Below are 27,433 nucleotides of genomic sequence, written 5' to 3'. Positions count from 1 at the left end.
GGGAGGGAGGGAGGGAGGGAGGGAGGGAGAGAGAGAGAGAGAGAGAGAGAGAGAGAGAGAGAGAGAGAGAGAGAGAGAGATTCTAATCTAGCGAATCATCATGGTTCTTTTCTAGTTACGTAATCACAAGCTAGTGAAAACCTGGAGATAATTATGAATTTTATGCTGCTGTTTGTAAACCAGACATAGAATTTAACTATGTTATGTTTTCATGCATGCTCAACCAAAATTTAGAAAGTACATTAAGGTCTAATTAAAATTAGTGAAATGTAAGCACATTTTGTCTGTTTCCCTAAATGTTCAGTTGCCTTCACTCACACTCTGTGTATGGCCAAGTATACACTCAATGTATAGAAGTCAGATTAGAAGAATTAATCAAAAAGTCTTACTAACTGGTATTTTAAGAATCATCAGTTAAATAAAAATTTAAGTTTATAATGTACTTGAGAAATGCTGAAGTTCATTAAAATTTTATATTTGTTGTGATTACATTATTAAATAAATATGTTAATACTGATACTTTGAAATTGAAAATTAAATATAATTTTATATGTGAAGTTATCTGATACATCAAAACAATTAAAACCAGTAAATCCTGATATTGTCTCCCTTATCTGATTTGTGGAGATTATAATCATGAATTTAAGCTTTCTTTTTCTGTCTCTTCTATCTCTCTTTCTATCTTTGCATTTATACACACACTTTACTTAGTTACCCCCCCCCCCAGCCCTAGTCTGCTTAACCATCTAAATGATAGAGACAAGGATCTAGGGGTATAGATTTAAAATCAAAATATTATTGAAGAAACACCATGATCTGCCACAATCAAAGGGCTTGTCCAAGGGAGAATGGCTATTTGTCAGTTAAGAAGAGACTGTAGTTTTGCTTTTTGACTTAAAAATTTCTGCACTAGGCTTTGCATCTACCCTACAAGGAATCAGACACTCCAGCAGTTTTTGAGTAGCATGCATTTCTCTAAGTTTGAGCTGTACCAAGTACCTAGGTTATAATGACTTTTATTCTTTTAAAAAATTATTGACAGTTCCACACTATCTTAGTTAGGGTTTTACTGCTGTGACCAGACACCAGGACCAAGGCAACTCTTATAAAGAAGAACATTTAATTGGGGCTAACTTACAAGTTCAGAGGTTTAGTCCATTATCATCAAGGCAGGAACATGGCAGCATCCAGGCAGGAATGGTGTAGGAGGAACTTTAGAGTTCTACATCTTCATCTGAAGGCTGCTAGCAGAATACTGGCTTCCAGGCGGCTAGGATGAGGGTCTTAAAGCCCACACCCACAGTGACACACCTACTCCAACAAGGCCATATCTACTCCAACAGGCCACACTCTTTAATAGTGCCACTCCCTGGGCCAAGTATTTACAAACCACTACATGTACATTTATATAATTTTTTATGCTTAATTAATATTTTATTTCTATATTTGAACATTCTCTTTCTTCATTGAGATCTTACCAGTTTTTTTGAAGGAATCACTCAAGGCTTGTCTAACTTGCTTATTTCTCAGAGTATAAAAGAATGAGTTCAACATGTGAGCAATTGCAACACCTTTATTGATAGCCACTGATTCCTTTGCCGAATGGTTGATGTAAATCAAGATACAGCTTCCATAGGTGATCGAAACTACAATCATGTGAGAAGAACAGGTGGAAAAGGCCTTTTTCCTTTGCTGAGCAGAGGGGAATCTTAGAATGCATAATTTATATAATTAATTTCAGTAGTTTCAGCTTTTGTTTTTCTCTCATCCCCTTCCTCCTCCTTCTGAAACTCTTCCCAATGTCCTCTTTGTACTTTCATGTGGTGCGTGGGTACGTGCATGTGTGTGTGTGTGTGTGTGTGTGTGTGTGTGTGTGTGTGTAAAATGCACTGAATTTTATTAGCATTTCTCTGGTAGATGAACCCTATTTTTTAAAGGCTGTCTAAAGTGTGATGATAGTAATACATAGGGAGTCTAAGTCACCTAAAGCTGAGTGAGAGTGCCCCATGAGGGCAAAGAGGAAGGAAAATAAGAAAGGAAGAGGAAGGGGAATAAAAGTGAATTCTCTCTCTTCTAGGTGCTCACAATAAAAAGGATCACCCCTTTGTGTCCAGTGTTTCTGGATTTTAGTACCACACATTTCATTTTTAATTTTACTGAAGAGAACATAGTGACATAGTTGTGAGGCATGGTAATGAAAAGAAGAGGCTTGGAAAAGGACTTTCCTCATGTTCCCAGGATTTTTCTTGCTGATTTTCTTTCAAAGTTCACACACTCCTGAGAGGGATATCACCTTTTCTCTGTCTCCAACCTCCACTTGAGATCAAGCAACCCAGATCCTTTTCTTAACACTGTGTGAGAGGATGAGTCTCCACTAAAGAGGAAATGGCAGGGAAAGACTAAATCTGGGCACTGAAGAGGTACTTGCCCTCATCATTGTTTTGTTGTAGGATGACTATGATCATGTGAAAAGAAATTACAAGTCGAGTCTAGAGCAGTACTGACTACCTGGTGGTGCTAGGAAGGCACCCAAGATGTCTGCAGGGTCAGCAGGAAACAGTCATGTCTCCATATAGACAAGCACAGGTGCCATGTAATACTACCTTTTTTCATGGATGTCACATTATTTCTCTATAGTTTATAAGGTACTCTCACATATTAGCTTTCATTTTTATCTTCATATTTTGGTTAGCAAATACCATTTCTTTCATTTTTATTAGTTGCAGGAAAGGAATTCAAACTAAGGACTTCTAGTTAACTTATAAATTTATGTGGTCTCTGCAGCTGCTTTGAAAGCACACACAAACAAACATACATAGATACAGACATATGTATGCATTTATTAGTGGAAGCCATATAGAAGTGTGTTTGTATGTACATTTTGTCAGGTGCTCTCAAAGACAGCTTCAATAATATGCTTCACGGTCTTCAAAGCTATATTTCAATGGCAATTGAAGTCATCAACAAAATAGTTTTAATTAGTCTATACATGCACCCTCATACACATATGTGTTCACATAGCTATTAACATCTCTATTTACTTCTCTCTCTCTCTCTCTCTCTCTCTCTCTCTCTCTCTCTATATATATATATATATATATATATATATTCTAAATGCAATCACTATTCCTAGCTAGTACACCAAGTGTCTCCAGAAAATATACAGGGATCCTGAAACATAAGCTTATAAAACTAAGTATTTTAGAACTGAGGAAAGGACAGCATCATGCTTTCAGTGCACATCTAGAATTTTCTTGCCTTGCTTAAGTTTTATTCTTTATTTTTTATTTTATTCGATATTTTTATTTACATTTCAAATATTGTCCCTGTTCCAAGTTCCCTCCTCAACCCCCATCCCATCCCCCCCTCTCCTGCTTCTATGAGGGTGTTCCCCCACCCACTCACCCACTCTTAACCTCCATGCCCTTGAATTTCCCTACACTGGGGCATTGAGACTTCACAGGACCAAAGGCCTCTCCTCCCATTGATGTCTGACAATGCCATCCTCTGCTACATATGTGGCTGGAGGCATGAGACCCTCCTTGGGTACCCTTTGGTAGGTGGTTTAGTCCCTGGGAACTCTGTGGGGGTCTGGTTGGTTGATATTTTTGTGTTTAAGAAGCAATGAAAGCCCATCACAACCATGTTTGCCTTGCAACAGTGACAGTAAAACTTATATTTTTCTTATTACATGGTCCATGTAGTTGCCAGTGTCCTTTTCTCTGACTGTGTTCACCTCAGAGCTTCCCTATTGTGTTATGACTTTGCTTTTCATGAGAAAGGTTGAGTCCAAGAGGCTGAATGATATCTCAAGCTCTGGCACCAAGGAGCCTCAGTGCTTGTAGGATACTATTCTCAGATCTTATATTCCCAGGTCCTTTGTGAGATTCCTGATGTGTCCGAGCATTGATCCAGGCAGGAGGTTTATCCCTCAGTCTAAAAGTGTGATTTCCAACCTTTGCCAACTGTGATTTATTGTTTATTTATTGTTAACTGTGTGCCAATGTTATTTTGTAGTTAAATTTACTCTGCCATTTGAATATGTAGTTAATTATAATATAGTTAATTCTCTTTAGACTTCCTTTCCTATAAATTGAATTACTCAGGGACTCTTAATATGACACTAAAATCTTTTTAAAAAGTACATGTGACATTTTGAAGGATAAGATTACATGCTATTTATAGAATTTCAATGTCAAATTCAAAGTTTACTGCTATAATCAGACAGCAAAGAGGATTTGAATCTTTCAAGAAATCTCAGGGCACTGTCTGCTGCATCAAATTCTCTTTCATATATTGTTCCATAAAAATCACATCACCCCTCAAAAATTACTTCTTCAGAAACATTACTCATCAATGTATTCATTTATTTTTTCCTTTTATTAGATATTTTCTTTATTTGCATTTCAAATGTTATCCCCTTTCCAAGTCTCCCCTCTGGAACCCACTCTATCCCATCTCCCCTCCCCCTGCATCTATGAGGATGCTCCCTTACTCATCCACCCACTCCCATCTTCCAGCTCTGGCATTCTCCTACACTGGGGCATCAAACCCCTCAGGTCCCTTCTCCCACTGATGTCCAATAAGGCCATTCTCTGCCACATATGTGGCCAGAGTGATCCCTCCATGTGTACTATTTGGTTGATAATCTAGTCCTCATTAAGATATAGATTAAGTATCAGCTACTGTATTCCAGGCCTTCTCAGATAACTGTAGATTCATCAGTGGTATTGTAAACTCAATGACTTCCCTTCAAAATTCATGTATTGAAATCATAAGCCCCAATAATTCACAAGATGACTTTATGTAGAAATCAGGTTGCTAAAGATATAATATAATTACTTAAGATGAAGTCATGCTGGAGTAGGATAGACCATTAATTTTTCAGTGTGACTACATCCTTACACAGAGACGGTATTTGGAAATAGACACACAAGGAAAACTCTGCACATATATGAAAACGGAACTGGAAGATGCTTCTACAAATCAGGAATATCACAGATTGTTAACATTAATCAAGAGGTAGGAAAGACATAGATCAAATTCTCTCTTTTAACCTTCAAAAAGGATCAATTTTGTTGACACATTGATCTTGAGCTTCTGGCTACGTATGATGAGCAGAGATGATGTTTCTGTGTTTACAACTACCAGTTCATAATCCTCTGTTATAAAAGCTCTATCAAAATGAGACACATCTGGGTACTGAATGTGGATGAGGTGAGAAACTCCAAGGGTCAGGGTTAGATGTGCTTTTTCTCACAGCTTACCTAGTATCCAGGTAGCTCTTTGTGCATAGAACCCAAACTGCATTTTGGCTACTTCCAGTGGTCGAATCCTTCACTAACTCTGGATATCAGATGCTTACATGAGAGATGAAAAGTTGATCTTATCATCCTTATCCAGGAAGCCTCAGATTAACACAGCTTCATCTACCTCCATTTACTGAAAACACCATGTGCTATAAACAATTTCTCTGTAGGACAAATGGTAAAGTATTAGAGAAACATTTGAGGAAAAAGTAGAGTGATTTCCAAGCACCCACAGTGAGGGCCAGGTCTTATTATATCATCAGACCTTTGTGTGGCCAAGCTTTTTAGTCCTATAAGTGTTACAGGAGGGTTGATTGTGGAAATGGAGAATTTATCTAGGTTGAGAAAAAGTTAATAAGACAATTTATTGGCAGGAACCAAGCAAAGGGCTCTACTTGATCAAACGGGAATTTGAAGACCAGCTGCTTCCCAGGAAATATGAGAGTGAGAAAGGAAATCAAGCACTAGGCAGAAGGCCAAGCAGAACATTGATCAGACATGTTTGGTAAAAGCCTGGTCTGTCCCCAAGAAAGAACAGGAGTATAGGTCTTTTATAGGCGGAATGCAATATGCAATGTTCTTGTGTTGCCTCAAACCTCACAAGTACATGAAGGGTGTGGTTCTATGGAAAGCATGTGGAAAAAACCCAAAGGTGGCTTAGATAGTCTCAAAGCTGTGAAGAAAAGGTGAAATAACTGGGAGAAATGTATAACTAGGAAAAAGGAGACACTCTCAAGTTCTTCTTAGGTGTATATGAATGAGAAAGAAATGTGTTAATTGGTTCATAGTACATATATATGGATCTTATTCTATTTTATTTGAAGATGTTTTTGTAGTAACTATTTCCATGTTATGAAACACAGGTATAAAGCAAAAAACAACTGACTATAACTTGCTGAGTGGATGCTGCAGTGATATACTCAAATATTTTACTTATAGGAAGATTTTAAGAGTCTCATTAGACCTATTCACCCTTGCATCAGTCACAAAGTAATGAACTGCTTTGTGAAATTCCATGGCTTACTGAAATTTTGACATAGTGGTGTTAGTGTAGTTAAATAATCAGTAAAGAACTTTCTGTATAGCACAAATTTCAAACTTCAAAAGTGAATAATTGCATAGCGTGAACTTATGAATAGGAAATGACCACACACAATGCAATTCAGCCATATAATGGACAGCTATGTGATAATACATTCAGGCTTCACACACAGGAGCTTCTTCATCTCTATTATCTTGGAAGATGGTATGTAAGCATAGTGATTTCTCTGAGGAAGGATTTCATTATTTTTATTATTGTCTTTCAAGAGCCTCAGAATATATATGGCCAGCTTTCAAAAAAATGTAGCTTGTTGCTTTTGTAGAGATTCAAGTTTGGTTTTCAGAAACCACATGGTGGCTCACAACCATCTGTAACTCCAGTTTTTGGGAATATGATGCTTTCTTTTGACCTCCATAGATGCTAGGAACACCCATGATGTACATACATACATACATACATACATACAGGCAAAATTCATGCACATGAAGTAAAATGACCCAAAAAGTCTAAAAAAGCCAAAAAAGTAATTTAAAGACTGGAGAGATGACACAGTAATTACTGTTCTTTCAAGGAATTTGAGTTGGTCTCAATACCCATATTGGGTAGCTTACAATTACTTGTAACTCCAGCTCCAGAGAATCTGATGCCCTCTTTTGGCCTCATGGTATCCATATACATGGTCATACACATGTACATGCATGTACATGCACACAAGCATTGAATGAATCTTTAACAAGATAATTTAAAATGAAAAATTTCTGGTTCTGAAAATATAGCTTAATGCTTACCTATCTAGCATGACTATGGTCCTAGATTTGTTCTCTTTCACTGCAAACATATACTAAATTAAATAAAAAAAATTGTTTTTCCATGAGTTCCATTCCAAACATTTGAACAGAATTCAAGAAATCTAACAACATGGTTGAAAACTCACATGCCAACATTTAAAATATTTCATATGCACAAATAGTTCAAAGAAATTTAAAGTAACTTGTAAGCATATTTTCTGCTGTTGTCTCTTTCACTTTATCTCTCTCTCTCTCTCTCTATATATATATATATATATATATACATATATATACATATATATATGTATACGTATACGTATATGTATACGTATATGTATACACATATGTGTACATAGTTTCTATTAAAAATGTGTACTATCTCTCTATATACATATATATGTATATATAGTGTCTTTGAAGCAGTGGCTCCCCTAGTATGGCTTGGAACTCACAATGTAGATTTAGCTTGCCTTGAACTTGGGGTGCTGCCTTTGCGTGTTAACATTATTATCACTATACTTGGCTGTTAATGTTTTAAAGTGTTTAATTCATGGAGAACTTGAGAGATGCATGGTCTTTGTATGTAAAAGATGCCCCTTGTGCATGTTTGATCCTTGCTAACTTTTTATCATGCTAGAAAACCTGTTGTGATATCATTGGTAATAGTAGGGTCAGCAAGCTAACACTGGAGCTGGTTTCACTTGTTGAAAATGTATTATCTGAAAATTAGAAAGTTTTGTTATAATTGGTAAGATTGTTTTTCGACATGCTCAATAATTGTCAAATTACTTTTAATAAATAGTATGTCATGAAAACAATATTTGAATGTGGCCAAAGTATCAGATGTTTAAGAATCAAGAGCAGAGGCTGTGAAGACAGTTCAGCAGTTAAAACTACTTGTTCCTTCTACAGAGGAAACCCTATGATGGCTTACAATTTTTAGTAACTTTAGTTGCAGGAGCTCTGATGCCCTTTTCTGGCCTCTGTGGGTACTCCATATATGTGGTGCACATACATTCATACAGGCACACACTCATGTACAGAAAATTAAAAAACTTAAAATATTAAAGTAATTTTTTCTACAAGCACAAAACTTATGCTAATTTTTATATATAGTACTCTTGTGGGATTAAATGGGACTTTAGGGGGTCTTCTGGGCTAAATCTTTGCCTTTCAGATGGTGTTCTTTCCCTAATTTGACATACTGGCTGAAAGCTTGTTTTTTTTCTTGGAAAAGTACAGCTATGGAATGTATGGTAGTTAATATGTAGTCAAATAGTTATCTCCTAGTTTCTGCTTTTTCATACTGCTGTTGTATGAAGGAATGAGTGTACTGTAATACACAAAAGTTTTTTTTCTATACTATCCTGGGAAATGTAGAAGGGAATAATTGCTTGAAAGTTAAGAAAAGGGAATTAAAAAGGGAATAAATCTGTGTTAGACTCTCTGCCTTTCTGCATTTGAGATCATAACTAGTTTAATTCAGGCTTGGGTTCTCCCTAAGGGACACAAGTCCCAAACTAATATACTTTAGAGGTGTATTTGGGGAAGGCATTTCCAACTGTAGTTCTGTGATATGCTGAAGATTCCACAACTATTTCAAGAGGAATCACAATGTAGTTTTAAAATCTATTTTCAAATACTTTGATAAACTTTAATAAAGCAGATCTATTGATGCTCCTTATCTGGTGTGATGATGCATCAGTTTGACTGTGGTAAGTCCCAGACATTTAGGGACAAAGGGATCACAGTTATAAAGTACATGCTGTCTACTCAAGTCAAACATTAAAAAAATACAGCCAAGAGTCAGAGGCTTTGCTTACAGTTAGAGTCTGATGATATTCTGCTTCTTGACTCTTTTTTTTTTTACGTAAGAAATTCATTTTTACTTCATTACATAGTTCATACAATCCTACATATATTTAACTGAGAAACAATTTTACAAACCATATGTATTCTTATAAGTAATATTAATATTAATGGTATATACTAATTATACAAAGTAATGGGTTTATTATTATCATTTCATGTGTGTGTATAGTTAGTTGACCATGTCCCTTTCTTTCCCACCTTCTTCTTCCTCCTCCTATTATCTTTTTTGAACCTGTCTTTCATCCCATTGTTTATAGATTGAGTTCTGAAACCATTTTTATATACTGCTGATAATTATAGTTTATTTAGAATACCAAAAGTAATCGCTTCTTGGCCTTTTGGCTAAGATCAAGTGTAGAATACCAAAAGTAAAACAGCATTCTTTCTTTCTGTAAGTAGTCACCAATGTGTCTACAATGTTATCTTTTATACTGCTTCTTGACTCTTAAAATTGGGGGATAGTTTTAGTAATTTCTGCTCAGTCTGGACTAGGATGCAAAGTGGCCTTTTGTATATGTAAATGACTGATTCACAGAAGTCTGTGAATATTTTGAAGTATCTTCGTCAAAGGAGGGATAGAAGATCTTATATTCCCTTTGTTGTTTATTAGGAGAGGCACATGTGCATATGTATATGTGTGCAAATACAGTATTTACACAACACAAGCATAGGCAGCAAAAGCACACAAGCAGATACAAACCTATGTATGTGTACATCTACATGTTTGTTTATATATGTATTTTAAGATATTTATTTTATGATCACATATATAATAATGCAATATATAATGCATATATGGTATATTTTTACATATATAGTTTTAATACCAAAAGATAGTGAGGTTAGTAAAAACTATATTTAATTGAATCTCCATTTAAAATTTCTGGTAGACTTCACCAACTTCATGCTTTCAAAGCCTCTACTAATAAATTCTTGAATCAGTACATACAACACAATTTTTTTCAGATACTAAAACACACTTTCTATGAAAACATCACAGTGTGACATAATGCCTTGTAGTTTAACTAAAGACAAATGAAAGACCCAAATGTTTATTCTCAGCCACACTTGCACATGCATATATTTTAATTCATTTTTCTTACCACTGATTCTAAATTTTAGATGTGTATAACCATTAATATGCATCATTTTCAATGTAGGAACCTGAGAGTAGTTTCCTTGATGTAATTAATTAATCCTCTAAAAGCCAAAAGATGGAGTAAAGGCACTGCATAACCTGCATAAAAACTTTGGAAAAAGAGTGCCTGTATTTATTTGTTTGTTTGTTTGTTTATTCATTTATCTGTTTATTTACCAAGTATTATCTGAGTGTTTTTCATGAATATTTACCTTGCAAATTACAGTGGTGATTCTAAAACAAGATTGTTAGCTCTCTGAGGGTAGGAATAGTTTCTTATGAACTGACAGATATAGGTATAGTGACTGGCAAATGTAAATGTTCACCTATTCTGGGTTTGGTGAAGTTCTTTGTTCTGTAAAGTCATGAAAATGGCACCTTTAGTTATGAAGATGTATTCAACATGATTGAGGAAATATTCTGCAGGTAAGAGGTCGAGACATGATACCTGCTACTTGATTGGTATATATAATGCATGTCTTAGGTCGTTGGAGAGAGAAATATTGTTCTCTCAGCAGTGTCCAAACACTCTTTCAATGGCTTTAGTTTGTAAATGACTTTGATTCAGTATAGATTTTCTATTAAGGTACAAGCTATAGAAGGGAATTTCTATCTCTAATACTCTTTTTTGATTGACCTTTCAGAAAACAAGTCAATTCTTATCAGATGATATTTCATGAAGATGGCTTGCATGGCCTCTGAGTGCTTGCATATATTTCTTTGAGTGGAAGTCTGTATGTTGCCTATGGCTTCTGGTCTTACACTGCCAGATTGGAGATATATAACTGATGCAGTTTCTATTTCAGTGAAGAAAAACAGGTCTGGAAATTTTAGAAAATGTATTAGTTTGTGAGCCATTTAGGAAGGGTTGGGGTGACATTTGAGGGGTCATGAAGTTTTGTTTTTGGTTTTGTTTTTTTTTTTTGTAAATATTGAAGTGTTTTAGTGTTTTCTGCCCAGCTGGTATATTTTTGGGAAAACTCTGAAGCTGTTATTTTTGGGGTTGGGTCTTTAATTGTAGTTTCTACACTAACATTCTTATGATTGTTAAGTTCTTTCATAAGTGGTGGCACACTTTCTCATATGTTTTCCATGGTTAGAGTGTCTTTCTACCAGATCCAATGATATTTATCAGCAATCCACTCTTTAGCTTTTGAGGTGAAGTGGAAATAGTACCTTCTAATACACAGGCAGTTTCTCCGCTTCTGTAGTTATTTATGAAGAACTTTAGTCTACAACTAAAATACTATTTCTATATCCCCTATCTATGAGATCTATGAGATCTTCCAGTATCAGGATTTGTTTTAAATTGTGTAGTAATATTGATGTTTATGACCCTGTTCAGAGGTAGGAGTTAATTCATTTTGGAATAAGATGGACTTGAACCTTATTTAATTTCTTCTTAGAGAACTATTAGTCTCTCAAGATCCTAAAGAGGTTCTGCTGTCTTTGGACTAGATTTCTCTGGCTGGAGCTCAGGAAGAGCAGGCTGGCCTACAAGTCTGGCTGAGGGGGAGGACTCCCTTTCCTTTATTCACACTGCATTTTCTCTTTACTCTATTTTGATTTTTACAGAGTCCTGTGTCAACATCAGGATATCTCTTCACTGAGAGGAAATGGAAAAGTATATTCAGACCAGAATCAAAGCTAGGATGTAAAGACTTAGCTTCTTGGTATTCTATATGTTTTGAGGATGTAGTTGATGATACAAAGTTATCAACTGGAGTCTCTAACTTAGGAATTTTCCAAATATATGTCTCTCAAAGAACAGTACAATTATTATATTGTGTTTACCCAGAATTGGCATTGAGTATATTTATCTATTTAGGATACCCAGAAGTTATTTGTTAATAGCTAGATTGAGAGTGCATGTTGCCATTAGTAGGTTATCATGAGAAATACAATTTCTGGTAGATTTGATTAATAATATTACATAGAAAGCCTAAGTTTTTTTTGTTTGATTTTATGTGGAGGCATTGAACGTAGGACCTCATGCTTTCTAGGCAAAAATCCTACCACTGAGTTGTATCTGTAGCAGAATACAAATATTTTAAACCACTGGTTTGAGTGCCAATCCAACTTATCCTTTTTTTTTGAGAGAAATACTTTGAATAACCACTGTATTAATCCATTGATAAAACAATGATAAATATAATGCGCCCCTGAAGTTTGTGGTTAGGATAGTGGAGATTATGCAGATGAAACCCTTTGGAAATAAGTCCTGAATATTGGTCAGAATGGGTTTTTGATATGAGTTCTTTCCAATTTTACACACTCATTTTTGCTTTCATTCAAATTAGCTAGCAATTTTACTGCTCTTTGTCGAGTCTTCTATACATTGATCTTGATATGATAGAAACTCCAGACTACAAAAGATGGGACAGTAATGGTTACATAGCTTTTCACAGACCACCTCAAAGAGATAATGATGTTCTTTATTTAGTGGATGGAAAGCTAAAAATCTGAGTACATAATTTATGTACAAAGACCAAACAGCAGCTCAGGTTGATTGGTTATTGCATGCAAACTTCATTGACCTATAAGAATTAAAAGTACATTGTATAAACTAAATCACACAAATAGTTAGAGACAAATGAGGCCCAAGTATCACCCAAAGATTCATTTCTGTAAGGCTTACCCCAATGTTTGTAAGAAATTGTTAGTGCCTATATTGCTATTTTTATTTGGTAAATGTGGCATGCCTTTTATATTTACAAGAAATACCCAGGGAAGTTGATAGTTTGTTTTGCTTTTACCTTTTATCACAGAAATTTGAAAATATTATAGTAGCTTGATTCAGGATGATATCATACTATTTTCATTGTAAAAATCAACAAAGTTTATTTTATTTTATTTTTTGGACTTTACATTCCATATTAACTTTTAAGCTTTCTGCTAATTTACTTGTCCCTACTCCGTCATGTTGCTCTAGTTTCAATTATTGGTAGTGTGAAAGGACATCTGGGACCATTGTTCTTTTTCCATGCTTGTCTGGAAACTTTTGTTTTGTTTTTGTTTTGACACTGGTTATGGGTGTAAGCTCAGACTGATCTTGAACCCATAGCAGTCAACCTGTTTGAGACTCCTGAATGCTGAGATTACAGACAAGATCTATAGTGCTTGGCTGTAGTGTGGTGTTTTTCCACAGTCCCAACCTATCCCAAATACATGAGGTAACTAAAATTCGGCAGACTCAGCTTTGGGGATGAGTGACAATTGTAAGCAAAGGCATTGTTGCTTATACTAAGGCACAATTGTACAATTCCTTCTTCTGAGAATCATTGACAAACCCACTTTTGCTTTAAAGGGTTTACCTAGGAAAATTGTTTTTTCCAGCATTCTTCAAATAAGAGAACCTTGTAGATCATACAGCTCAATTCTCTAGAGTCCAGAAACCAGGACACAAGAAACTCCTAAAGCAGTGTGATCTGCTCATGACCTTCTTAGAAAAGAACATCCCACACTTTCTGAAGACTGTGAATTCATAGGGATCCTTTCTCCCACCCTGCAGAAACATCTCCTCTTCTTGGGTCACATAGAACCTAGTGAATAGAACAATGAATAAGAGTGCAGAAAAATAGCCTAGTTAAATAGCTGGCCACGTCTTTGTGTGTGTGTGTGTGTGTGTGTGTGTGTGTGTGTATGTGTGTGTGTGTGTGTGTGTAAATATGTATGTATAAATTTAAACAGAAGTCAAACAGAAGTAGTGCTGACATCATGGAGGGACACAGGCTGGAATTAGGTCATACTCCAGGTGCAGCTCCAGCTCCTAAAGATGAGACCCTGGCAGTTCCTTTCTGCCTCCAAGGGGGAACAATCTGGCCTGGGAGTTGACTCCAAATTATTAATTCACTCCTGAGATTATTGACACCAGATTTCGTGAATATCAGGCTTTCTTTTTCAAGTCTTTAAGGTTTATTATCTTGTATATTAAAGAAGGTTTATTTATAATACATACATATATACACATACTCACATATTATATAGAATCTTTATTTCTTGTTTTTCTCATTTTCTAACTCAGAAAGATGTCTTTTCAGCCCCATTTGCCAACGAACACTATTGGAGAGAAAGACTGTTTTAATTTAAAAGAACAAATTTTCTCTCTTTTAATATTTATCAGCTCCAACTGCTTGCTCCTCAAGGTTATTTCCATTTTACACATTTGTAGATTCTGTCAGAATTTTTAACTTTCAATAGTCGTAATTTAAATAAAGAAAATTGAGAATGCAGAAAGGTAGAAAAAGATTGTATTTGTGTCCTCAATTTACTCTGGACTCCTCTTAAGATTAAAGCCCTCCCAAAGTTTTTCCAGTTTAAAGCCATGACATTCTAAAGAAAACTGGTCATAGGACCCCAGATCTAAGAAGTAAGGAATCTCTCTTATTTATATAGTGAGAAAACAGGCCTAAATTGTTGAAGTGACAGACCAGTATCACTGAGAGGTGTTTGAGGATAGTGAGAAAATTGTATACCTTGTGAGAAGTGTGTACTTGACTGACATATAAAATGCCATGGAGGCCTCAGCAGTGGTTTTTATTGGAATTTTTTTAGATGCAAATATAACTGATCCAAGAATAATGGAGATCTAAAGACTCATCCAAAGGCAGGAGAAAGATCAGAGCAGTCACTATCATCTCATACGGTGAAGGAGAGGAAAGAAAAAGATCTCCAGGATATGCCTGCTAGGAAGAGATTTACTATATTCTGGTGAATTTTCATTAGCATAAGTCTGTTCACAGATGAAATTGTAGCTGCTATCTTTGATGTAGTCCTGTACTTAATAACACTAATTTCAATCCACCTTTTCATGTACATTGCAGTGTTTGCCTGATTTCTGCAGTTCAATATTGAGTTTTTTCCCCTCCTGATCCTGTGCTTTGTCACCAGACTTTATGGTCCTTTTGTGTAAAAGACATCACTAACAAAAAACAAAAGGCAACTTTCTTGCTGTTGTTTTTGTTTGTTTGATTTTGTTTTTAGTAGAATCTAGGCAGAATCCCGTGTTCCTTGTTATTGCAGTGTAGGCTGTGGATCTGCCTTCCTAGGATTACCTAATGCAGGCGGACACTCCATTTCCCATTTCCACCTGTTAAGTCAAAATTTAACTAATAACAGCATTGGGGTTTGGAAGAGTTCCAGGTCATTCTCACGCTTGGAGCTGTTACAAGCTTGCAAAGGTTTCCAGGCTTGCTGTGTGCTTGGTGAGTTTGCTGCAGTGCAGCAAGCTTGTGTAATAGGGCCAGGTTGACAGGCCCAATGCTACATTTGAAAGAATGGAAGCCCTGGGTCATAGCTGTGCAAAGCATGTGTGCATATCATACGCATGCATGTATTTGTGTGGGTGCATATTTACTATTTAAATCACATCAACTGAGTATCAAGTACATCTACCTTTACTTATTTAGCAAGATTACTATTTCTGGTGTTCCATTTTAATTCAGGTCTTGGAAAACTCACTACTCTTTTGTTGATATTTTGGAGTGCTCCATCTTTTTTTAGCGTTTGCTTTTATTTATATATATATAAGAAATATATATGTGACTTATCAAAATCTATATGAATGTATTGTTTACTTATCCTCTATCATCTATCTATCATCTATCTATCATCTATCTATCTATCTATCTATCTATCTATCTATCTATCTATCTAAATAATTATCTCTGGGGTTTGGATGTTTGCCATTTTTGGCACCTGGTACTACCCCTTATACCTGACCTCACACCAATTCTGTTAATATCTGTCTACCACACTGTCCGAAGCTAACATCTTCCTGGTGCAAAGGTAGATTGACAGAATTTGTTGAACAGCAATGTACAAATGAGTACTAGGAAGATACTTGATATTTTGTAGCCTAATCTTTTTGTTTTACAAATAAGAAAATAGACACCAATCTATGAAGAGATTTCTTCAGGTCACTCAGGATGAGCAGGTGCTACAGGGTGGATCTGCTCACTTTTGGTCTAATTCTTTCTTGCTGATGTCATCTTTCTGTTTTTTTTTTTCAATCCAATAGATAACTGAAGTTATTTTGTTTTCTCTTGAAAGTTACATTCAATATTTGTAAATGTTCAGCATATTTGTCTGCACACAGTAGGTGGTTAATATACCCTTAATTAGTTTTGTAATCAGGATTGTATTTGAAAAAGTGTAGGTGATATTGGTTTTTTGCACATATTCTGAGTTTCAATTGCTCACTGGCAGAGAAGAAAGTCTCCAATATTATGACTTGATTAGCTGGACTGAAATATGCCTTTAAAGATTAAGACTTGAACCTGTGTATTGCAGAAGAAGTCTAGCCTTCCTGATCTTCTTTAGAACACACTCAACAGCTGTGAGTATCTCTTATGAGGTCAGCTCCAGCTTTAGCTATACTACGCAATCATTGTGAGATTCTGAGCAAGTCACTAACATCTCTAGGCTCATCTTGAAAATGGAGTGCTACTGAAGCTAATGTGTGTGCTAGAAAGTGAGAAGTGTTTGGCACAGTACCTGTAATGCTGTATACTCCCCACAAATGCCTGTGTCCATGAGTCTGCTAGTATAGGGTTAAGTAATTTCTATCTATAAGATCTTGGCATTCTTCATTTCAGTCTCAGTACCCTCATCTTTAAAATGGGACTAACAACAGATGTTGCCTTATAAGGTGAAGACTAAGTGACTCTCTTTACCCAAAAATAGGGAGTACCTATCAGATGTTAACATAATTTACATATGCTTGAAATATTAACAGGTATTATTGCTGTGTGGAACATTTTGCATAGCAAATGGAAACTTCTCAAGAAAGAATAGCTCTTATTACTACTTTTATTCCTTGTTCTTTTGTGGAACTCATCTATAAATTAATGATGTAATTATAGCAGCATTTTAAGGTGTTATATAGTATTTAAGTCTTTTGTTGTTTTGTTTTCAGTATAATTTTATAAAAATCTTTTTAGTATACAAATACACAAAAATTCCCTGCTACAAAACTTTTGTTGAATTAGACTTTCTAAAAATGAAATTCTACATGGTGGCCAGAACAATCTTCCTGAGGCTAGATGTGAATTTACCTGTGGGTACAGAGCTATGCTCTGGTTTCTACTTCCCATGAGAAAGGTAAGATACTTTGAGGTCACCTAAGCAAACGGTTAGGCTCTGGCCCTGACCTCAGGCCTGGATACCTAGGCAAACAGATGCTCCTGTCAGCTCAGTAGATTTGGAGGCACAAGTGATGCCATGTGGAAGAAGGTTGTCTTTCCCACCATGGTTTTTCTGGAGCCATATTCTGCTTTAAATTTGGCCAAGTAGGAAGCCTACTACAATCCACACTCCACACTCTATTCTTCATCAGCTTTTGCTGGGGGAGGGAGTATGAGACTCATTGGCAATTCTGATCAAAGTGTGGCTTTTGTTCTTGACTAGACTGAGGTATCTGTGATGGCGGGGGTGAGGCTGCCTGCCCACTGCTCAGAGTAGTAACTCCAGCAGGCTGAAAAAAAGCCTACTTACTGAGATTTCCACAAGAGATTTGAGACTAACGGGTCTGGAGCTAATGTCTGAAGAAAAGCAATAGGCCTCTCTAGGAGGTAGTAAGGCCCAGAAGATTAGATAGTACGTATTCTAGAAGGTGTTTTCTCTGTCCAGTTGAAAGATATTTATGCTGGTATTTAATCTCATGTCCTGTGGAAGAACAGTAAGTGCTTTTAACTACTAAGCCAAATCTCCAGTTCCTGTATTCATCTTTTTATGTTTGGCTTTTTTCTGTTCAGCTTTGGTCTCCTGAGCACTTACTATTAATTTTTTGGCAGTATGTCTGGTGTACAGTCTCATTTCATACAAAATATGGATTTGTAGTTTTGGGTTCTCTCTTACCTAGTCTTTCAGATGACTATTTACTTAATGACCAAAATTAAAGGTCATCATTTTTTAATGGTAGCTTTTCAGATAGCACCCTGTTCAGTTATTCTTACTTTTTTCAGAGTATTATTCTTTTCCTGAGCTTCTCTCTTCTGAACATTGCCATGTTAATCGGCTGAGTACATACTCCTCTATAGCCAGAATTGTACATTCCTGGAGCCTAATACATTGCTTGACTGGAGATGAGCATGATAGGTTTTTGGTTGTAATGTATGGTCTAGAAAATGAATATTTCCATCATCATCTAATCTGTCATTCAATAGTTATCTATCAGTCAAACACAGGACAAAATAACGTATGGTCAAAGGCAGAGCCATAAATAGACACAGTTACTCCCCTGGGGGTTTACAGCCTAATTTCTAGGGAAGCATCAAAGTAACACATCTTTGACAAAATGAGTGTGCATCCCTCAGGAGGCGATGGATGCTAAGTGCTTTATTTGAGGACAGGACAGGCCATTGAAATTGTTTAACTTTTTTCTTCTAAATGTTTCCCCCGAGCTTCCAAATAGAAGCCAAATATTATTCCAGTTCTTCTGTCTTCCACTTTGAATTTATAACTCTACTTTCCATAATGTGTGACTCATCAAGAACATAGCAAGTGCTGAAAACATTCAGGCACCTTTCTATATTGGACACATAGCATGTCTTTCTTCTTGAAGATTTGAACACTCTGATTAAGATTAAGAATGGCACTCTGGCCTATTTGGCTTATATCACTTTTCCTATGATTTTTAAAAAGTTGGTATGTATGTACATGTGCACAAATGGAAGCACATATGAATGTGTTGTATGTCCACATGTGACTAGAAGCCAGAGAATACCCTTGGGTGTCACCCTCAAGAACACTATTCACCTCCTTTGAGTCAGGATCTCTCCCTGATCTGGAGCTCATCAATTGGGATGAATGGCCAAAAAGCTCCAGGAATACTGAGGTCTCTTTCTACCTAGCTGTGTGATCTCAGGCTGCTGCTACTACACATAGCATTTCAGCTGAGTTCTGGGAATGAACCACAGTCCTCACACTATGCTTGCCTTGCCAGTCAAGCTCTCTATTGACTGAACTGTCATCCCTGTCCTTAAGTTGCTTCATTTAAATCCACCTCTTGGAGGATGCTGCTGGCCAGGAAAGAAAAGGATAAACTGAGAGTGGTATAACTCTTTATAGAAGGGCTATTCATATTTCTATTCATTTGGCTTCTTGGAGCAAACTTATAATCACATAAGAAAGTATAGCATAGACTTCCCTTCAGTGGCATCCTAGTATAAGCACCAAGTTTTCAACCTTAAGGTGAATGTTTCTGTGATGAAGCTGTTTTCTTTCACAGCTGTATCCTAACCTTCATTTTGCAGCTTCTGTAAAAAGCTGTGTGTAAGCACACAGCTCTTTATACTCCAGGCAACCCACAGTTAAGTGATAAGCATTATATTTTAAATTGTTGTTACTGTGTTAGAATCAGCACTTCATGTTTCGTAATGTTTTTCAGAGTTCAGAACTCTGAAAAGTCTTCAGAAGCCTTTATTCCCCATAGCTTGGCTATTTCACAAACTTATTTAAATGCATCAGCTTCCTTTACTGAAAGTAAGAATGAGTCAGAAAACTGCTTATGAGGAAACTCACATACATAATAAGCTTAATGAAATGACCAGTTCTTATTGATTTGATTTATATATAAATTTATATATCAAATCAATTTTAGATGCTATGTTGAAATTTTTAATGTGTATTTCCCAGCAAGCTGTCAAGTTGACAAAGTCCGAGTTATCTGAGAAAGATTCAATGGGGATTGAGAAAGGTTCAATCATATTGACCTGTGGTCATTTCTTTGGGGATATTTTCTTGATGGCTTATTGATGTAAGAGAGCCCAATCCACTTAAGACAATACCATCCATAGGCAAGTAGCCTGGGCCTACTAGAAAGCTAGCTAAACATTAGCAGGTCAGTAACAGTTTTCATCCATGCTTCCTGCTTCTGCTCCTGCTTGCATTCCTGCATTTACTTCCACCATGATGGACCATGAACTGGAGGTATAATTTGAAATAAACCCTTTCTTCTCCAAGTTGTTTTTGGTCATGATATTTATCATAGCAATGAAAGTAAACTAGAACTAGTGATTTTTATTTATGTGAGTATGGGTGTCTGTGTGCCATGGGATTTGGGTATAGGTCAGAGCAACTTGCAGAAGTTGGTTCTAACCTCCTACCATGTGGGTACTACGGATTGGATTCAGGCTGTCAGCCTTGGCGGGATGGGCCTTTACTTTTAAGTCATCTTGATGGCCCTGGGTTGAAAATTTTTACATGATTATCCTTGCTGTAGGATCTCCTTGCTCATGATCTTTTAGACTTATTTTCCTTGTAATAGGTTTTGTAGGAGCCTTGGTTTAGCTATCTGTTGGTGCCTCAGTCACTTCTATAAAACTCAGTGGCATCAAGGAAGAACAAATTCTTAGCATTTTAAATAGTTTCTGTGGGTAAAGAATAAAATTCAGACATTTCAAAGATGTTTAATACAGAATGCTCCAATATTGAGATGAGAGAAGGGTCTCAAGAGAAGGAAATGTTATAGACAAGGTCAACACTTTTCTACTCTTGGCAGACAAGTATCCATATTAACCAGATCTAGAATAATAACACTGATAGAGTGTTAAACCAAAGGGAATGATCAATTTTATTTGTATGTTATATGCTTCAAATATAGGAGGAAATGTTCATACACAGTGTTTAGTTTACTTTTCTGTTGTATTTAAACACCACGGCAGAAGCAACCTGTGGTAGAACATATCTATTTAGCTTATAGGTTAAAGTTCAACATCAGGGAAGACAGGAGAGAAACTTAAGTAGGAATCTAAAGGCATGAACTGAAACAGAGACCATGAAGGAAGCCTTCTTAACTATGCTCTTTACTTAAGTGCCCCTCTGCTTCAGTCAATAGTCTTCCACAACCCAGGACCACCTCCCCATATGTGGCAATACCCACAGCAGGCTGGGCCCTCACACATCAATCATCAACCAAGAAAATGCTTGGCAGCCAGGCAGGACTTCCAGTGGAATGAGGAGAACATCAAATCACCCACAAAACCTTCAAACGAAAATTTGTCCTGCCTACAAGATGCACAGGGTAAAAATGGAGCAGAGACTGAAAGGCTAACATGACACTCATCTTATGGGAGAGAGCCTACCCCTGACACTATTAATGATACTTTGCTATGCTTGCAGACAGTAACCTAGCATAACTGTCTCCTAGGAGGCTTCATCCAGCAGTGGATGGAAACAGATATAGAGACTCATAGCTGAACATTAGATGGAGCTCAGGAAGTCTGTGGAAGAGTTTTGGGACAGAATTGAGCATGCTAGAGGAGTCAAGGACAGTACAAGAAGGCCTACAAAATCAACTAATCTGGGCCCATCAGAGATCACAGAGACTGAACAATTAACCAAAGATCATTCAGGGGCTGTACTTAGCCCCCCTCCCCACATTTATTTGTGTGTATCAGATATACAGCTTGGTCTTCATGCAGGCCCCCTAACAACGGGGTTGGGAGTTGTCTCACACTCTGTTGTCTGTTATTGGATCCCCTTCCCCTGCCTGGACTCCCTGATTTGGCCTCAGTGGGAGAGAAGGTGCTTAGTCCTGCTGGGACCTGATATCTCAGGGTGGAGTGTTACCCAAGGGGGGCTTCCCTGTCTCTGAGGAGAAGAGGAGGGAGTAATGCGAGGAGGGATTTGTAAGGGCAGGACTGGGAGAAGAGGAGGAAGAGGGGCTTTATTGGGACGCCATGTGAAAGAAAAATTATGAGAAAAAAAACAAAAAGGAAAGGCATGAAAAGGTACTAAAAACACTGCAGCTGTGTCAGAGATAAGCTAGAACTAGTATTTGGTAAAAATTTATTCTTATGCATTCTATATCTAGATTTTTATTTCTTATATCACTAAGAATGGATCTTTTTCAATTGTAATTATCCAAAGCCTCAGAGAGCCTGAAGAACTAGTTTATCTGTTGTTATAAGCCCAAAAAGTAATACAAGTCACATCGTACCTGAATTGTATGAAATTTGCTGCAATAAATTAATCATAAATATGTCTATATTAAGAATAGAAGGTACAACAGGCAGTCCAGTATGTGTAGATTATACCTTTCAATTCTGGTGTCCAAAAATGAACATTTTTGCAGTGCCAATAAAGTGACCTATTTCAAACAAGAAAAAAAAAATGCTTGGCAGGCATGACCACAGGTCAATATGATGGAGGGAATTACTCAAACAAAATCCTCTTTTCCCAGGATTCAATTATTTAATAATAGTTGTGTTGAATTAAGTGTCATAAGTAATATAAAAACTACTTGAAAAAAGAATCTATGTGTATCTCAGCTTATCTCATTCTGGCAATCTGGATCTTACTCTTTCCTGAGTTGGGAATTCCAGTGGAAGCTGAAGGTATAGTGCCCTCTTTGGATTGCTTGTATGAAGGACAGCTGCTGCTCCTGTTTATCAGGGCAGTTCTGGATGGTGTATGATGCTTCAATTCCTTGTGCTAAGTGGACTTCTTCACAGGAATGATTTGATGGTCTCATGATATGAGAGAATGACCCAAGAGCACAAGGCAGCTCCTATTGTGTCCTATGTAGTTTTGCTTCAACTTTAAGGCCAATTTTATTTGATAGAGAAGAGAAATACTAAACAACATGAATAACTGGAAGCAAAAATCTCTGGAGTTTTCCTGGAAGGTGTTTGATCACCATCTAGTCCTTTACTTCTTAGTCTAGTCTGTAGAATTCTAATTTGAGATACTTTGAAAATATACTTTAAGATTTGTTTGGACTTGATGAGAGAACCATTAGGTAAAATTCAGAGGTGGCAACACATAGGGTTAACAATACTGGAAATTGTAGGTCTGGTTTTAGAATCAGAGCAGCAGCAAGAATCTGGGTCAGGAAGACAGGTCCAAAAAAGAGCAGGTACTCAACGACACAGTACATCTGGCAGCTTTGTCCTTTTAGCAAAGGTTTGCTAGGTTTGGGAAGAAGATAAACATGGGGGTAGGTTCTAGTGAAAAGGGTTGCTAACAACAACATTCTTATTTTTTTATTTTTATTTTTTCTTTGGAGAGGTGATATAATCTTTTTTCCTGGTTTGTGTAGTTGATGATAGTGAACTAGGTATGATAGTACCTTGGCAAATAGATTTTAACAACTTGAACATTAATCTTAACATATGCCTATTAGTTTTATGGAGTTAAGACCATGCCCATTCCATTGACAAGAGAGATACCATCCACTTCTCAAGGAACAAAAAGAGGATCAGCAAATGTTGTACCAAATAATTTCTGTGTTTGAATAAGAGCTTTTTTTCAGGCTTTTGCCTATTGTGTGGGTTTTGATTTTTAATACTAATGATTACAAATGCTTATTAAGTATTTAAATTATATAAAAGTCATTATCTAGTCTCACTGTTGTAGCAACAATGAGTTATGCTGAGCCAGTTTAGAAAAGCAACAAGCTACTGGAGTGAAACTGGCTAAAGTGTCTATCTTAAGTGGGCCTCATGCTTATTGTGAATGTTGGAAGTTGGGGCCCCTTAGCCCTAATTTTCTCATTGGTAAAGCTGAGGATTGAAAGAAGTTGCTTCTGATTAATTACTGTGGGGGTTTAGTAATATAACACATATGTGTTATGTTACTTATGTAATATGGGTACTTATGGGTACTAAGTGCCTAGTATGTATTAGCTTTTATTATTCTCATAAGCTTCCTTCTGAAAGTTTTAACTCAATTACTTATTTAATGACTATTTATGTATTTCTTTTTTGTACCAGTTTTCTTTAGGGAGTCTTGGAATTAAAAACAGTCAAACTCTCTCTGTTCTCATGATACAATGTTCATGACCATAAATTAAGCCTCTAAAGTATGCAAGATGTTGATTAATTCTATGAATAAAATAAAACAGGGGAAAGGGAAAGAACTGTCATAATTATAGAATGATTGCTATATTTTGTAGACTGGATAAGGTAGTCCTTGCTTTCAGCTTCCCAGATGATTGGGAGGAATGAAGGAAGGAGGTATGACTGTGGAAGCTAAAAATGTAGACATTTAAACAAAGGAACCAAAGAAATACATCCCACCTTGGTTGTTAGACCATTAGGTCATTGGAAGGTATAACTGTGGGAATGTATAGTGTTCATCTGATGAGTTCTTTATTCTCAGTAAAATCAGAGAACAAGGGTTTGGTGGTATATGAACAAGGGTTCTGAAAAGAAGAAGAAAAGCATGAAATATTTTCCAGTGCGTTCCTTCTGTAAAGCCCCCTTGAAGATAGCAGAACTGAACTTTGAGGAAGGGCCTAGAAACTCAGAGTGGTTTTCTCTAGTTTTATGTTTGTTCCTGTGAGTGAAGCTACAAAGTACCTTAGACCAGAAAGTCAGAGTGTGTGAGGGGCTGAGTAAAGCAATCCAAGATAACCAGAGATGAGAGAACTTAGAATTCATTGCTTCCCTTTTACTATCTTGTCATAGATGAAGACTACCTTTTCTATTAAATTATACTCTTCTCTGTCACCTCCAGAAGTTATGAGCCTGTGTCTTACTCTTTTAATCTTTTCAACACAGTTTGTTACAAATTTTGTTTTTTTTTGAAAAATAGGAAATCAATAACTGTCAATTGGATTGTGTTTCATATTTTTCTTAAGTCATTCTACATCACTTACATTATGTAAAGCTTTACTGAAACTACTTTTTAAAAAGTCAGCACCACATAAATACAAAGCTATTCTGTTCCAAAATGCTACTTTTGATTATAAATGTGTCCACCAAGTTGGACAAAGTAAATGAAAATTTTATCAATATGGACAGTTTTTTCAATTAAGTATATGGATGAAACAGAAAACTCAATGGAAAATTTGGCTTGAATGAGTTGATTTGACTATTTACATTTTGTCAGATTGAGCTGGTACTTGCCAATTTCCCTTTTTATTTTTAGGTAATCTCAAATAATGAAGAAAAGGACATTTTTGTTCCTTTAAAATAATGTCTCTATGCTGACTACTACTTTAAACTTTTATGAAAATGAGATACATGGCTGTGAGGATAAATTGCTGGGGTCAGGAAGGGAACATGGACTACAATGAAAAGTCAAATCAGGAGTCGTCCATTTACAAAGGCTCTCTAAAAATATCTTCTCTTGTGATTATAACAAACATGAAAGCCTTAACTGAATTAATTATCCTGAGGTATTGTAATAAATAAATCAATTCAACAAGTATGTTGTATATCTCATTATGACTAATATTACAAGTGATGGATGAGAAATATTAGACACACAAACAAATTAAATATTCTTGGTAAAATGGGACTGAATCTCTGATGGCCCTATGTGGTAGAATCCTTGTAGGTAAAGTGATCAGATGTTAGTAACTGAATAGACATACAAAGTTATGGAGAAATGATTATAAGAATCCGATAGATTTGAGATGATTCAATGGGTGGAAGAGCTTGCTAGTGAGCATGAGGATCTGAGTTCAGATTCCTGGTCCCCATGTAAAAGCTGAGTGAGGTGGAGCTTGTCTGAACTTCCCTTCTCAGCTGACTCTAGACTATGTCAAGTTGATAGTTAAGGCTAACTGGGATAGATGCTAAAATTTCCAGGTGAAGGGAAGAGGAAGTTTGAAGAAGAAACAAAAATGTTGGAGGAAACAGTTGGTTAAGATTCAGGTTCTAAAGATTAAAAATTTTGGCTGTTGCTCATTAATGAAAGAATCATATTTTGTATTTGTGTGTGTAATTGATTATAGTTTTAAATGATGAATATTGAAACATTTTCATTCACATATCAAATCTGAAATTATAAGACTGTAGCAATGAACAGAATATGCCAGCATTTTAGTTTCAGTGACTAGCACATAGATTAAAAATATCCATTAATAAAATTTAGGTTTCAGTGCATGAATGGCAGAATACATTTACAAACATAAGTTTGTTTAGAGATAATATTGGTGAACTTTCAAAGGCTTAGCTCATTTGTGGGTTTAGTGTGCATACTGGTTTTCTTCCTTATGTTCCTAAAATATACCTGCAGGCTATTATTCATTTTCAGTGTCACCCAAGTTGCAGTATTCTCTTTTTAACCTTCCTCCCATCTTAGAGAATTTCTATGTGCTCTAGTCTCAACTTGTTTTCTCTTCCATACTTCTGTCCTTTCAACCTCATGAATAATGCCTGGGGAAGCAAAGCAGAGGAAGGAGGAAAAGAAGTCTTGGGGTTTAATCTTTGACCTGTCAAAACCTTTCCACTGTCATACTTACCCTCACCTATGCTGGGAGTGATTCAAAATGCCAGGTGTAAAAAATACAGCCAGTTCCAGTGCTTTCCGCCTTACTTGATTTTTCTCCTGCTTTGTTGTCTATTTGCCAAACTGTGGTCCTGGCAATAGACTGTTACTATGGAAAAATAACCAGTCCAGCCAAACTATGCACATAACAAAGACTCTCATTGCTTAATCCTAAAGTGGACTGATTTTGTATTGTCTCTAATGTTCTATATTCTCAATTAAAAAATAGCTTTTATTTTCTTTCATTGGATTTGTATTTTAAGCATATTTTTATAAGTGACCTATTTTAAAAATTACCCCTCCTAAGCATTGACCAGACAGAAGCATACCATTTTATTTGGGCATTTCTTGTCTTTTGGCGAACACCTGTGTTTGTAAATAAACAGTTAAATCCACTCATTGTATTGCTAGAGATCCTTGCTGTTTTTGTTTTAGGTTAGAAAATACCAACCACTTGGTACTATTCAACTAAATAGGATAAGTTTACTATACACAGAGAAACCAACATGATTGTCACCACCATTGAGAAAGATGGATTCCCTAAGGACAGTAAAATGGGAGAGCCTTTTACTTTTAACATGAGATAAACAGATTCACATCAAAGATAAGATGTCTGGTACAGAATTCATTACTGAATTCTGAAGTTACTTAGTTTTCATCTAAGACTTCTTCTTAGAGTGTTTTGAAAATAGAGCTACTTAAATGTAAAGAAATGATGTTGTTTTCTTAGACACTGAACTTGAAATCACCTTTCAGCTCTTTTCTTCAGGAGTTTTTCCTATAGCATCCATCTAGTCTACCACATTGTTCTATGAGAAGCCCCTTTACAGAGTTGACTTTTTCCAAGCAGCACAGCACAATTAGAAAATCACCCTTGTTTTTGGATACATGAAGGTAAGATAGGGACAGAATAAAACAGCACAAAATAAAAGTCTAGAATTGGCAAGGAAGTTTCGTAACTTCCTTTCTGAAAGGAAGTTTCAGAAACTAGTCTAAAGAATTTTGATGGATGAGAGGCAAAATTAAAAATCACCTCCAATGGAATGCCTTTTGTTCATTGGGA

General features: G+C 36.2%; 1 protein-coding gene and 1 pseudogene across 2 annotated transcripts in view; both read left to right on the top strand.

Annotated features, from left to right (window-relative positions):
* The window catches only part of Fgf14 (fibroblast growth factor 14), a 582,093-nt gene that overhangs the window by 79,609 nt on the left and 475,051 nt on the right, over positions 1 to 27,433 (top strand). The gene's annotated exons all lie outside the window — the stretch shown is intronic.
* LOC114625376 lies at positions 9,334 to 9,477 on the top strand (annotated as a pseudogene).

The sequence above is a fragment of the Grammomys surdaster genome, unplaced genomic scaffold, assembly GCF_004785775.1.
Source record: "Grammomys surdaster isolate TR1022 unplaced genomic scaffold, NIH_TR_1.0 65, whole genome shotgun sequence".
In the NCBI taxonomy this organism is placed as follows: domain Eukaryota; kingdom Metazoa; phylum Chordata; class Mammalia; order Rodentia; family Muridae; genus Grammomys; species Grammomys surdaster.
This window is presented reverse-complemented; position numbering and strand designations above follow the sequence as displayed.